At 48.8% G+C, this 14,417-nt stretch overlaps 1 protein-coding gene across 1 annotated transcript in view; it reads left to right on the forward strand.

Moving 5' to 3' along the window:
* The first annotated feature begins 479 nt into the window (after positions 1-479).
* CTNNA1 (catenin alpha 1) overlaps positions 480-14,417 on the forward strand; it is a 116,482-nt gene continuing 102,544 nt past the window's right edge. The window contains exon 1 of the mRNA XM_059483392.1: positions 480-564. The gene's annotated coding sequence lies outside the window, so the exon portion shown is untranslated. The remainder of the gene's footprint in view (positions 565-14,417) is intronic.

The raw sequence follows: 14,417 nt of genomic DNA on the forward strand, positions 1-14,417 counted from the left end.
TTCGGGGTGCGGGATTCCGGCCGTGCCCGGTCCCGTTCCCGCCGGGCCCGGTCCTGCCCGGGGTGCGGGGTTCCCGCCGTGCCCTGTGCCGTTCGGGGTGCGGGGTTCCGGCCGTGTCCGGTGCCGTTCGGGGTGCGGGGTTCCCGCCGTGCCCTGTGCCGTTCGGGGTGCGGGGTTCCGGCCGTGCCCGGTCCCGTTCGGGGTGCGGGGTTCCGGCCGTGCCCGGTCCCGTTCGGGGTGCGGGGTTCCGGCCGTGCCCGGTCCCGTTCGGGGTGCGGGGTTCCCGCCGTGCCCTGTGCCGTTCGGGGTGCAGGGTTCCGGCCGTGCCCGGTCCCGTTCGGGGTGCGGGGTTCCCGCCGTGCCCGGCCCTGTCCCCGCCGTCCCTCACCTGCGGGCGGGCGGTGCCGGCAGGGCGCGGGGGCGGCGCGGCGGGCGGTGCCGGGAAGAGCGGCCGGGCCGGGCGGGGAGGCGCCGGAAGAGCCCATTTCCTCCGCGGGACGGGACAAAGCGGCGGGGCCGAGCGCAGCCAGAGCGGCCGCCACCATCCAGCCCAGCTCTGCCCCGGTAAAGTTGCGGCTCTCGCACTTGGAAACTTTTGAGCGCCGGGCTGGGCCGTGGGCCGGGGCGGGGGGCGGAGGATGAGAGCGGAGCGGAGCGGGCCGCGCGTGGGGAGGGAGCCGGGCCCGGCCGGGGAGGCTGTGCTGCCCCGAGCGGCGGGGCCCGCGTGGGAGCGGGGCGGGCCCGCGGTGTTCGGGGCGGCCGAGCGCGTTCTGCCGGGGGAGCAGTGCGGCCGGGCCGCTCCCGGCGAAGTTTCGGTGCGGCGGGGCGGTGTCCAGGCCCCTCCCCGCGCGGCCGGGGCCGCCCCGGCGCCGCTCCCCGGCTGCGGGCAGGGCCGGGAGCCCCCTCTGAGCCCCCTGGGAGCGCTCCGTGCCTTTCGGACCCGCGGTCTGTCCGGGCGGCGCAGCCGGAGCCAGCCCCCCTCCAGCCCCGGCCGTGCTGCTGATCCCGTACACGGACAGCCGGGAGCACCCTGCCGCCCCGTCTGGCTCCGCCACGTTTTCTTACGCCCACCGCTAATCCCCTCCTGTGCTGGAAGGCGAGAGCCTCTCCTTCGCTGACAGAAAGTTTCGTGCTACTTTTCCCAAACAAAAAGCAGGGAGAGCGCATCCGCTCCTGGGTTCTGTACTCCCCCTGTGTCTGCTGCCTGTGGGCCTGGGGTCCCTGGGCAGCGTGGGTCTCCCGCCTGTTATTCATTGCTCCTACCAGTTCAGAACGCCTGAAATCTTTCAGGCGGAAAGTTTGCAGGAAAGTGTGTGTTCCAGTTGCGTTTAGTGAAGGATCAGATGCGCTCAAGGCACGGCTCCCTGTCTGTGTGCCCTTGGCTGCCAGCCGGGCCCAGGAGGAGTTTTCTGACGAGGGCCATCGATCGCCCCTCGCCCTGCGAGCGCGGCCTCAGCCCGGCTCTCGGGGCTGTGACCCCAGGCGTGTCTGGGCTATCTGTATTGAACTAGTCTGGAGCTCTCTGCTGCCCTTCCCCCTTTGTTTGGCTTTACCTATTGTTTTTTTGGGATGGGAGTTGAGCAGAAGGTGTTTTCTGGGTGCTTCAGTCACTTGTGCTCTGGTTACTGGTTTCCTGTGTTTTTCCTGCACTGGGAGTGGGAGAGGCTGTGCTCCTCAGTCCTGCTGGGGCTACAGCGGCTCTGGGGTTGTGTATTTCAGTCTCTGGGTTGGTTTGTAGGTAGGATTGTGTTGATGAAGGTGAAAGCCCAGCTCATTTTACACTAGGTGCAGCCTTTGCTCTGTCTTGGGGCACCAAGGCCACATTAAGTGTTTTGTTGTACTTATTTCACCCTTCTGAATCGAAACATGTTTAAAAGGACATACTTTGATGTTGAGTCACTGTTCATCATTTTCAAAGAAGCAGTTTCTTAAACATGAGGAAATGTTTTGACTTTTTGCAGCAGAAACAGACAAAGGTTTGGTAGGTTTTGTTTTTGGAAAGGCTTTGCCCTAACCTTTTCCATAACAAACAATGTGCCTTCATTCTTTACGTTTTTTTTCAGCCAGCTCTAATAATAGGCCTCTGCATCGGAGATTTAAAGTTTATACAAGGTGGCCGGGGGGAGTGCAGTGGGCAGAGATTAGAAATCCTGTGCTCAAATCGATGCTTTAAAATACAAATGTAAATACTTTCCTCACAATTGATTTTCAGGGTTTGAAACATCAGCATTTCTGTGCTGATATGTGTAAGGACAGACATTAATGTGTAGCTTCTTCGTAGGGCTTCTGTTGGTCTGATAAATTTAACTGGGAGATGTAATAGAAGAGTAATTTGTGGTTTTTTTCAGCAGCATGAATATCTTTTTCTGCAGCTGTAAGATCCAGAAACTGATCTTGCAAAGGAATCCACATTAAGTAGAAATGTTTATCAGTTGGAAATACATTTTTGTGGGACTTCAGGCCTACCTTGAGTTTACACCTGCTGTTACTGTTTAATTTCTAGATGACCTTTCTTATGCAGAGAATTATTTAAGATCACAGAAATACCCAGTGGCCAAACCAGCCTGCTGGTCATAGGTGGGCTGCTCTGGAGTGAGGGCCCTCGTGGTGCTTCTGTTCACCACTTGCTGGGTTCTGATTTACTGGTGCCTCTCAGCTCTGCTGGACACCAAAGGAAACATGATGAATAAAAGAGGACTGAGTGTCACTTGGTTAGGACAGTACTTCATGAGACAGTCACTCAGCATGATGATGAGTCACAGACTGGCTTGGGTTGAAAGAGACCTTAAAGCACTGGTTCCACTCTGCTGCCATGGGCAGGGACCCCTTTCCTGCCCCAACCCTGCACCTGCTCCCAGCCCTTCCACCCTGGCCTTGAATGCTTCCTGGGATGGGGCTTCCTGCGGCTGTGCCTCAGCTGACCTCACTCCAAAGCTTGTGCTGCTCAACTTGAGTGCTGAAAGTATGACCTTGAGGAGTGGGATCTGTTACTGCTCTGGGAATTCACCCGAACTGTTCTCCAGCTAGTCTGGAATAGCTCCATTCAGTGACTTTATAGCTCGTGTGTTGGTTAAACAGCATTGCAGCTTTAGAGAAAGTGCAGATGTTTGATAATTACTACTTTTAACTCCATACTATTTTAATCCAGCAAACGAGATTTAAAATAGAGCTACCACAAAATTGTATGCTAGCACCCTGACTGGATGAGCTCCTCTGGAAAGACGAGCACAGAGAGTGGCCTGCAAGCAGAACTGGCTGCAGATGGATTTACTGAGGAAATTTTGCACTAGGTGCAGCCTTTGCTCTGTCTCGGGGCCCAATTATTTGGTGAGGTGAAGGAGTGGCAGGAGGAATGAGGTCACTGCAACTGGAAGTGGGATTGTTCTCCATAAACTGAGACTCCTTATCTGGTAGTCAGGGTGAGATTGGGTGTAACTGATTTCTGGTGTGCAGAAGGTTAGTCCAGGCAAATCTGATACTTGAATATGATTCATAATTCCTTCTGACTGATGGATTTAAAGAGCCAGCTACCTTTTCTCTCAATATGATTACATATTTTTACTTGTTAATCCCAATGTACTACAGAAAACATCTGTTAGTCCTTTAATATGTGTTTATAAATATCTCTGGTGGAATTAGAGGAGTAACCTTTTTTTCTCCATGCTTTGTGAAGTGACAGAAATTATTCCATACACAGATCTAAACTAACACAGTTTGCAAAGTGCAATTCTCCCCTGGTCTGGAGTTCCCTTCTGATACAATTTCTCTAATTTATGAGACAACTACTTATTAATCAGTTAGACTCCCAAGAGCCTCTTCTGAAAGATTTTAAATTCAGGGATCAATGCCTGTATCCTGGGCTTACCCGAAGCTCTGTGGGCAGCAGACCAAGGGCAGGGATTCTCCACCTGCTCTCAGGTGAGACCCCACCTGCAGAGCTGCCCCAGCACAGGCAGGAGCTGGAGCTGCTGGGGCCAGGCCAGAGGAGGCTCCAGGATGATCCCAGGGATGGAGCAGCTCTGCTGGGAGGAAAGGCTGGCACAGCTGCCATTGTTCACCTGCACAGGAGAAAGCTCCAGGGAGAGCTCAAAGCTCCTTCCAGGGCCTAAAGGGACTCCAAGAGAGCTGGAGAGGGACTGGGGACAAAGGATGGAGGGACAAGACAAGGGAGAATGGCTTCATGCTGCCAGAGGGCAGGGATAGATGGGATATTGGGAAAAATTCTTGGCTGTGAGAGTGGGCAGGCCCTGGCACAGGGTGCCCAGAGCAGCTGTGGCTGCCCCTGGATCCCTGGCAGTGTCCAAGGCCAGGTTGGACATTGGGGCTTGGAGCAGCCTGGGACAGTGGAAGGTGTCCCTGCCATGGCAGGGGTGGAATGAGATGAGCTTTAAGGTCCCTCCCAAGCCAAACCATTCTCTGATAAACTCAGGGATAGAAAAACCAAACATGAGGCCAGCTATAGCTAAGGGAATAACCATTACCAAGGCAGAGAGTGGAACAGTGCCCATGAAGCCAAGCTGGAGGCCAGCTGGTTCTCTACTAGCTGTGTTTTAGTGCATGCAGTGGCACAAGAACAGATAAATGTTGATGTTACAGTCTGAGTGAGTGAAACTTCTGGTAGTCAGGGGCTTGAAGCAGACAGGGAACTGGCACCAGTGTGGCAGGTGGGATTGCACTGGGCATGGTGTGGGATCATCAGCTTGTGGTGTGCTGTTTTTCCCAAAGAACACCCAGTTTCTCAGCAATCAGTGCCCTATTATGGAATAGATCTGCATATGACTGCATATGCTAAAGAAGAATTTCTGTGTGGAGCTGATGTTGAGCAAATGAGAAGTTGATGTGGAGCAAATGAGATTGTGGTGCAAATTAGGGTAGAAGAGGGAGTTGGTTCACCCTGTTCTAAAGTAGCCGTCAATAGCTAGTTTAAGGAAGAGGCTGAAATTAATGAGCTTGGTAGGTGGGTGGGTGCTGAAGGATCAGGAGAAGAAAAATATAATGGGATTTTTTTTACCTGGATATTAACTGAGGGGAGATTGTAGGCCTTATAGTTCTGTCATTACCTTGTTCAGCAGAAGGTCGAGAGGACATTTAGGTAAATAATAAATTTGTGGCTTTTCATTTAAGTCAGTAGGGGTCAATGCTATGGGGAACATGTGGCCTTGGTGGCTTGTGTGGTTTTCTGTGCTCTGCCTTCCACTGCTGTTCCCACTTCTTCAAGGGCTCAGAGTTTTCATTCACTTTATTCTGGGCACTTGTAGAGGTGATATCTATGCAGATCTAAGGCTCTAGGGGGAAGATTCTTTTTCTATATCTTTCTCTGGTTGATACAACCCGAGCACAGGAGATCCACTTAAATAAATGGTCTGCACAAGGGCTGCACTAGCAATGTAGCTTTACAGAGCCTCAAAGGTCAGTTGAATTTTTCATGTAAACAGGGCTGAGCTGTGTGCCTATAAAACGGTGTTTAACCTGCGTAACACTGAGCAGGTCAGTATTCATCTTGGCAAAGTGCTCTTGAGATCTCCAGCTGAAGCTATAGGTGGGTAAATGTTTTTTTTAATTGACTGGAATATTGAATTCAGAGCCTGTGTTGTTGAACAGCAGAGGACAGAGCTGTGGTGTGCTCAGAAGCAAGAAGGTGAAAGTGGGTGTGAGTGCAACTAATCAAGATGTACAAGCTGCCAGTTTTTGCCCTCTTTCTTGCAAGTATGTCCTTGTAATGTACACTTGTAAAACTAATCTCTTTTAGCATGACTTAAAGACCTAGACAGTCTCACTGCTCAATGCTGAGGAGTTGCTTCTAGCCCTGGATAATTCATGATGGGCTGTGGATGTGTGTGCAAGTGACACATCTCATAATAACTACACTTACAAACCATAGCATTCATGCCAACCAGTACCTGTGTCCAGGTGTTTTGGAGTCTGTGCATCCTGAAATTTCAATTATTTATTGATTTCAAAGGTGAAAAGTAGAACAATGAGCTGTAAGTGGTGCACAGAGGGCTTGATGTGTTCTGATTGCTGTAGCTGAGAGGTCTGTCCTGCCGTGACCCTCATCAGGAGGTTTTGGTTGTACTGGTCCCATCAACTTTTTTTTAGCCTAGCCTTTGTCTAAGGCCCTAAGTTACGATCCCTTCTCCTGGTCTTGGCTGAGCTGACTGGTAGCAACAGCTGAACGAGGGAGTACAGCAGGAGCTCTGTTTGTTGCACTCTTGAGCAGCATCCTCTGGCTCTTGGATGCCTTTGTGGAGTGATGAATGTGCTAGGATGGGGTTTGGTGTCTCCCTCTGGTTCTCTGGTCATAATTACCAACCCCTGCCACTTTTCTTTTTACTGATCCCTGCAGTCATTTATCATCATTTATTTTCCCTCCCTCTTATCCTTCCCCACCTTTTTCCTGGGTCGTGGCAGTGTGTAAAGCCATCCCTAAAAGAGAAAGCAACAGGCAGGCAGTAAAACAAGCAATAAAACCACGAGAGAAGAGCAAACAAGTAGCATTGCTTCCCCAAGGTTCTCTGCCAGGGTCCAGCAGTTCCAGGAGCTTCCTGAGGCAGCAGCTGGAGCCTGGACTGGCTGTTGTGCCAATGTGCCAGGAGCCCACATGGCCTCTGGCTCTGGCAGTCCTGGCTGCAGGTGCAGAGCAGCTCTCCCATCATCGTGTTCAGCTGATGACTTCATGGCTTTTAAATTAGAAGCCTTGTGAGTTAAACAACTTCATACAAGCTACAAGTAAAATGAAAGATTTTTTTGGACTATTTCTTGAGTGAAAAGCAGGAATCTGGTTTGGCTCTGTGAGAGGCTCTGGAGTGGTTTAAATGCTTGTACAAAGTATGGCTTTGTAGTTCCTGCCGCTTCCACTCTTTGGAAGATGTGTTTAATTAGAAACCACTGCCCTTGCAGCTGGAAACACATTTCCTGAGTAATATTCAACAGTGCATCCTGAAAGTGGAGATGTAGAGAAGCCTTTTTGGACAGTGGGCACAGCCTGTGTTTGTTACTCCATGACACTTCACTGCTGCTGGAGTCCTCAGTCACAGCCCTCTGGCTTTGTACAGGTGTAGAGAAGAGTGCAGTAGGATTGTGAGCAGGGGATTTTCCCCTCTCTCCTAGCTGGGGTTTAGGGAGAAAAAATAATTACATAAAATCCAATAAGAGTAGCACAAAAAATAAAAAAGCTAGAGGGTTTATATGTAGCCAAACAGAATAATGTAGATTACTTGTGCAGGGTTCAAAGCTTATAACCTCAAGGAGAAAAAGTTAATTTCTGGTCTTTATGCATCAGTACTTTAGTGTCAGGTGTTCTCAGCTGGTTGTCTTAACCAGTTCTGTAAACTAAGTAAATTTGAATATGATTATTTGATTAACAGACTGTTATTGTGGACTTAGGGAAAAGTCAGTGGCTGTCAGTGAAAGATGCAGTGTTCAGCAGAACCAGAGGCAAAGTGCTGGTGCAAAGCCAATGGAACAGGATTTTTTAGCTCATCTGGTTTTTGTTCTGTAGGTTTGTCATGTTTCCTATTCCTGGGGGTGAAAAGAAAGGGTGGAGAGAGAAAAACGTGTCTTTAATCAGATGCGAGTTATACTTAGTAAATGGCTGTGTAACTACATTATTTTTTTTTCCCCAACAAGACTATCTAAGCAGTGACTCCTTTTTCTCAAACCTAGTTCCTTCTTGTTGCTTCTATGGAATGTGGGTGGGACAGTGTGTTTTTTTTTTTTTTTTTTTTTAAACAGAAGTGGCTTTAATTGGTGATCTATCTGTGAAGGCAGTGACTCAAAAGGATTCCTGCCCAGGCAGGTCATGGTTAGTTCTGGCTACCATGCACAGTGGTGCACCCTTAGTGAGTTTGTGCTTGGCAGAAGTACAGGAACTCTGGGAAGCCTCCAAAAATGCATCACACCACTGTGTTTAATTTTACTATGACTTGCTTTGCTCTCCTGGAGAGGCTGTGAGGTTCTCACCAGTCAGTGCCCCAGCGTTCCAGTGTCTGCAGCCCTGAGGGGATGGGGTGTGGGAGCATCCTGCCTTAGTGCAGGCACTGAGAGGTGCTTCCCTCCTCCAGGCCATGCTTGTGCAGCCCATTCATGGACACTCTTTCTTTTGGGGTGTGTTTTTGTGAATTTCCCCTTCCCCCTCCCAAAGTCACAGCCGGAGCTGCAAGTTGAGAGTTGTCTGCGGGTGTGTGTGATGGTGCAACTCTTCTGTCAGAGGAACTCATTGTTTATAGCTGAGAGATGCTGCTGAAGGCTGCCCTGAGCATGAAGTGAACATCTCAGCCTCGTCACCTGTGGGTATTGTTACTTTTTTCTTTAAAAAAAACCTGCTTTGTAATTTTTATCTTAGACTGACAGCGTGTTCCTGAATCAAAGTGGAAGACTGCAAAAGGATTTCTGAAGTTTTCATGGGAAACTTAGAAAACATTTTACTTTGAAGAGTCTTCACACTCGTGTTCTCCTTTTGCTTTAGTGGGTGCTTCTAGTAAGTTTTGCAAAAGGAGAAAACTGGGAAACTTTTTCTATTCTTAAAATAGAGAAGTTTTCGTTACGTAGTCCTTAGTTGCTGCTGTGCTGAGCATGCAACTGAGAAAGAATATAGTATTTAGTCTCTAGTAATACAAGGGTGTCCATTTGCTCAATTTTAAAGTAAATTTTCATCAATCCCCTAATTATAGGCAGTCTTTTTTATTTCTTTTTTTTTCAGAACACGTGTGTCGGCTCCCACAGCTCCATTATTTGTGGACTCCTGACAGTTTTAAATTGCTAATGAAGGTGTAGATTTCGAAGATGTGGTCAGCTAAAAGCACTGAAGGGTATTGCATAACAACATATCAATTTAGGAATGAAAATGCAGTTTGAGTGGGGTCACATTCTGGTTATTTCTGACTCTTTAGCATAAACAGCACTTTTTATTACAGGTTGAGTGCTGAAGAAGATCAGAACAAAAATCCCTGGGTTTTCTTTTCCCTTTATTGCCAGCCATCAGTGAGGTTTTGCAGGCTAAGCAAGAATCAATTTTGCAGCTGTGGCAAATTCTTCTGCCAGCTGATAAAGTGGACTAATTTATAACAACCTTTTCCTTATTTAATGTGTAGTTGTGGCAAAAATTATCTTGTTAAAAGGTTGCCCCTTCTTGCATTCATTGTTAGCTTAAGGTTGGTAATTGGAACCTGTGCTGGTGTAGTTTGGGGTTTGAAGAGCCTTGCTCTGAAGCCACAGCCTAGTTATTATATCTGCACTGACTGTGTGTCCCTAGGGTCTGAAATGTGTGCTGTGGTTCAGAGAGTGCCAGAAAGCTGTTCTTTAGTTCTTTCTCAGTGATTTCAGGGAAGCTTCACAGAGTTTTCTGCCTCAAGAGTGGTGGAAAGAGGCACTGAGATTGGAAGGACTCCTGGTAGTTGAATTCAAGTGGTCCAGCAGATGCACAAGACCCTCTTGGGTTCTGACCTCCTGTCTCCAGGCTGAGCCCCCTTGTTGTGCTTCAGTGTGAACCTGCAGTGTGAGCCTACAGCTTCAGTGTGAGGGATGTGGCTGAGTAAGGGCTGGCTTTGGGAGGTTGAAGCTGCCATCACTGCAGGGATAAGCTCAGGAGAGATGTTGCTGTTTGCTTAAAATGCAGGTGTGGTGTCCTTCTGCATGGCCAGAGCCTTGCAGTGCTCACCCACAGAGCAGCTGAATACAGCAGGTACAGATCCCCTTGTTCTGATTTGGGAACTTATCTTTCATGGTGTTAGTGCAGGCCTTCAGCACAAAATGCACAAACATCCATGTGAAAGCAAAGTGAGTGGTTATTATTCACAACAGTAATAGCTTGCTGGTCATGGTACATCCTTTTTTTCCAAACGCCAAGTTTTGCAGCCAGAATATAAAAATTAATCTTACTGATAGAGGAGATTCTCTTTTTTAGAAAGAGCATGTGTCTTTCAAAGCACTGTTGATTCCCTGACAGTCTTCTTTATGGAGTTGGGATCATGCATGAGTTTGGAAACTGAAAACTGCGGAAATGAATTGAAAGTCTGGGATGAACCAGGCTATCCATTTGAATAGCCAAGTGGGTATAAGGCTGAGTTTGGCTCCTGTATTCTTTCAGGGTGTCATCCATGAACTGGAGCCTTAGTGTGACATAAATAAGTCACTAATTGCTTGTGCTGCCTGTGATTTGTCTTCCATGCACCTCCTTTCTAGATCCTTTGTAGTAAAACAATTCTATCAGGAAGGAAATGATCAGAGCTGAACACTTGCATAACTGGAGGCAAGAAGCTGCTGTTGGCACCAGCATCTCCCAAGCAAACATCATATTTGCCATTGTGCAATCTCTGCTGGGGTCCCAGGACCAGCAGTGAAGCTGTTTGTGCACAATGTGCCTTCATCCCTTAAGCAGCAGCTGAACCTGAGTGAAGGAGTGAAAACCTGGAGGGACAGAGCTTGTTCCTGGTTCTGACTGAAGATGAATGGCCTGAATCCCCAGCACTGTGACAGTCTGGAAGCTGCTAGGAGAGTGAGGCATCTTCATTTGCTGCTGTGCCCTCTGCCCACTCCCGTGTGGGCTGGGCTGGGCACTGCTGCCACAGGGAAAAGGTGAGGAGCTCCCTGTGGCTGCTGGCTCTGCTCAGAGACAGCACCCACACAGGAGAGAAAACAGCCAAGAATTTCATGGATTTTTGTAGGAGCACTGGATCAGGGTTCATCTCTCAATTCAGTAGCAAGTTCTAAGTGAGTGGAGACTAGAGAAGCATTTGTTTGTTACGGGCTGTGTCAAGCTGTCTGATGAGTGTTTCAGATGCCTCTGTGGGTCTTCTCCACAAGAGCAGCAGAGAAAAATTTATGAAAGCAGATTTAGAGTCCTGGAACTGGGATGGCACTTGTGAAGAACAGGCTTATCTGAACCTGAATATTGTCTTTTTTCTTGGGTGATTACTGCAGTTTGTGGGGAAAAAACCCTAAACAAACCTGTAGCAAAGTTGAATATACTTGAGTGGAAGGAAATTCCATCAAGGAAAATGGTAATTGGTTTCTACAGAAGGTTGCTTTACTCAGTAAATTATTTCCCACTTCTTTTTCCATTATTTATATAGATACCACAATGGAAAGTTTAGTAAAATTGTATTCAATGAAAGCCAAGAGTTTGGGATGAGGTGGAGATGATCTTACCTTGACACCAAGCTGGACAAGGGCAGTGTATCTACTCACACTCAGAATGTGGAGGCACTCCAAAGTTTAGTGACACGGACACAAGCATTGCATCCCATCCCATCCCACCTGTGTCACCAAGACCTGGCTCTCATGAGACAGGTTCAACTCAAACTCATCCTGCACATACAAATAGGAGCTTTGCCACAATGTGACGCCTGAATTTGTATTAATACTTCAGACTGTGAAATTCTAGCAGTAAGGATTTCTCATGAGGTAGTACCTGCATGGTGTTTATGGTGGGGGACAGGATTTGGTAGCTGAGCAGATGGAGTGTAAGGTTGAAGACTATGTTAGAAGAGTGTCTCTGTTTTTCTTGTGTGTACTTGATGTTAAATAAAACCAGCTTAAATAAAGCCTGCTTAAATCCTTCTTGAAAAGCATCGCATACACCAAACATCCTTGACTTGCAGCTATTTGGCTGCTGAGTGTTGCTTTATTTGTGGAACAGGGCAGACTAATTTGGAGACTGTGAAGGGAAAGAATGGAACTTTTTATTTTATGGATACTCCTAGTTATATGAAAAACCAGTTTTGAGTTGCCATTGGGCCATATGAAGTCCCAGCATGTGAGCTGAGTTTTACTGAAGTGTGCCTTAATCTCTTTGAAACCAAAACTGTTCTGAAGATTTGTGTTAATGGTATGTGTTAGATACCCAGCTCCTGAAGGTCTTTGCTCTCGTCTACCACCTTCAGCAGGGGTCAGGGATCCCTGCTGGTTGTCAGCTGGGTTGGGTATTTGGGTAACATGCCAAGCAAAAGGATTCCATTGGGAGCAAGGGGTCTGGTTCTCTTTCTGTCTGGAAGATAAAGCTGGGTCATTATGTTGTGAATCCCACCAAGTTCCATCCCCAGGAGCTGGGTGATAGAGTCATTATGCAGCACAGAGTATCTAGAGATGGTCTGGAAGCATGGTAGCAGACCAGATTATCATTCAAAATGAGTGAGACATATGAGAGAAAGAAGCTGCAAAAAACTGCAGTGAAATGTCTCTTGGTGCTCCTGGGCACATCAGCCCTGCAGAATGGGGAACAGCTGAGGAGTCCAGGAAGGATGTTCAGATAGGGAATGTCCTCCCAGGTATAAAATGTTCCTGTCCCATGTTCTGTGTTAGGCATTTTGGCTAGCTCAGTGCTGGAATTCAGCATGTGGTCTGTTGTACCTGGTAAGGTCAGCTCCTCTCTGTGCCATTCAGACCATTCCTTGAATCCTGGCTTCTCTGAGAAATACCAAGACATCAGAGTGCAGCTAAAAGCTTTTAGAAAGCAGCCTGGCAGGAGAGATAAAATGTGAAGACTGACAGCAGATGTTATGTTACAGACTTTCAGGTAGCACAAGGTGGTGGGACTGAAGAACAGGAGATGGACAGTTACTTTTTGCTGTGTAACCCAAGAGATTTACCCCTGCCTGGAGGTAGGGTTACTGCAGGATGGTTTGGTACTGGGCAGATGGAATGGCCTCACTCAGTAATGCCTGAGATACAGCCAGCACTGCCTTCAGGTGTGTGTGGGAGTGCAACCTGGAAAAACAGGACCTGAGCACTCAGGCCTTTTTGTGATTCGTTGGGGTGCAGAGCTTGCTGTTCAAACTGTGCTCCTTCACGGGCTTTTGGAAAAGCCTTGGGTGCCTTCAGGGCATTTCTGCAAAGCAGCTGCAGAGCTGCATTCCTCTGCTTGCCAATATCTAAAAATTATTGCACGCCACTATTATGGAATTATGGCATCTGAAATTATTCCTAAAACTTGAATTACCAGTTTTTGAGAACATGCAGACCTACAGTTGTGGCTTTTGGAAGGAGCACTGTGTGCATCACCCTTGGTGTGCTCCTGGCAGCCCCAGCAGCTCAGAGGTCCCTCTGCTCATCCTTCTCTCCAAGCAGGGCTGGGGCCTGCCCTGGGGGGCACTTCAGAAGCAGAGCTCATCTCCATGCTGCTCCCTCCCTGTGCAGTCCCACTCCTCCATCAGGACAGGAACCTGGGAAGGGAAGTTTTAGTTACCAGCTCACTCTGAGACCAAGCTCCCTGCAGTGGCTCCTGCCTCTGCCACTGTGGGTCTGTTTGGGCAGGGAGAGGAGCAGTTGGATAGCAACAGTGGCTGGTTGAAGCAGAATGGAGACCTGTCCTTAATCTTTAGCTGTTGAGATCTTGACTGTAGAAAGCAAGCAAGAGCTGTCCAGGGGTGACTGTACTTGCAGATCATTGGCTGGAGCAGAGCTCTGAATGTGGCTCCTTTAAATCCCTGTGCTTCCCCTGCCCTCATGTCCTTGCCAGTGCCCTAAGCCCCAGGAAGACCCTGCATTACTACTGAAATCTCTATTGCAATAATGGGCACCATCATGAACAGGAAAATAACTCAAGGGGTTTGCAGTTAAAGGGCTGGGCTGGTGAGCATGGCTGGAGGTTGGAGCTTCACATGTCTGAGCATCAGATGTGTGGGGAGGGCATTCCTGCTCCTGCAGAAGCTCTGCTTCATTCTCAGTTTTCAGTGGCTCCTGGCTCAGCTTGACTGTGGCATCCAGCTTTGCCCTGTGTTCCCACTGCAGTGGCTTTGCCAAGGGTGCCAGCTGATGGTGCCATCTCCCTTGCCATAGTGGTGTGTGTGGTGGCACAGGGAGCCAGATGGGCATCTCAGCCCACCTTGCAAAAATGGATTTCTTTCCCTTCAGCCAAATCAGTCCTTCCCCATCTGGTTAATCGCTCAGGCGTGGGGAAAGCTGTGCCAGTACGGAGGGGGTGTGATGTGCAAACGGGAATGAGTTCCTGGAGGGGTGTGGGAGGATGAACGTTGGTCCTTAAGCAGCTTTTCTGCTGCTTATGAAACCACAGGCTGGGCAACCACAACTCCCTGTGCAGTGGTGTTGTTCTATATATTCCTGCACTTGAGATTCAGCGCCGCTCACTCTTCTGCCGTGTGGTCCGTGCTGCTTGGTCCCTGAAATTAGTGGGGCTGGGGCATGGGGAACATGTTCCACGTCAGTTGGGCTGTCCCAGCTGTCAAACCAGTGCTGCACTGCTCTGCTGCGGGTTCCTCTTGCAGAGGATGTCCTCTTTCCCTGTAGGTGTTGGAGTGACTGCACGGGGGTTGTGGTGTGCTCTCCAGGAGCTAAGGATTGAGCACTCTGCCCCACCATCCCATGAGGTGCTTTGCTACCTGTTCCATATTTCAATGCACTGAGGGAGAGCTTGAGCAGTCACAGGAAGAGTCAAATTCCAGAGAACTAGAGACAGTCAC

The sequence above is a fragment of the Ammospiza nelsoni genome, chromosome 16 (genome assembly GCF_027579445.1).
Source record: "Ammospiza nelsoni isolate bAmmNel1 chromosome 16, bAmmNel1.pri, whole genome shotgun sequence".
Taxonomy (NCBI): domain Eukaryota; kingdom Metazoa; phylum Chordata; class Aves; order Passeriformes; family Passerellidae; genus Ammospiza; species Ammospiza nelsoni.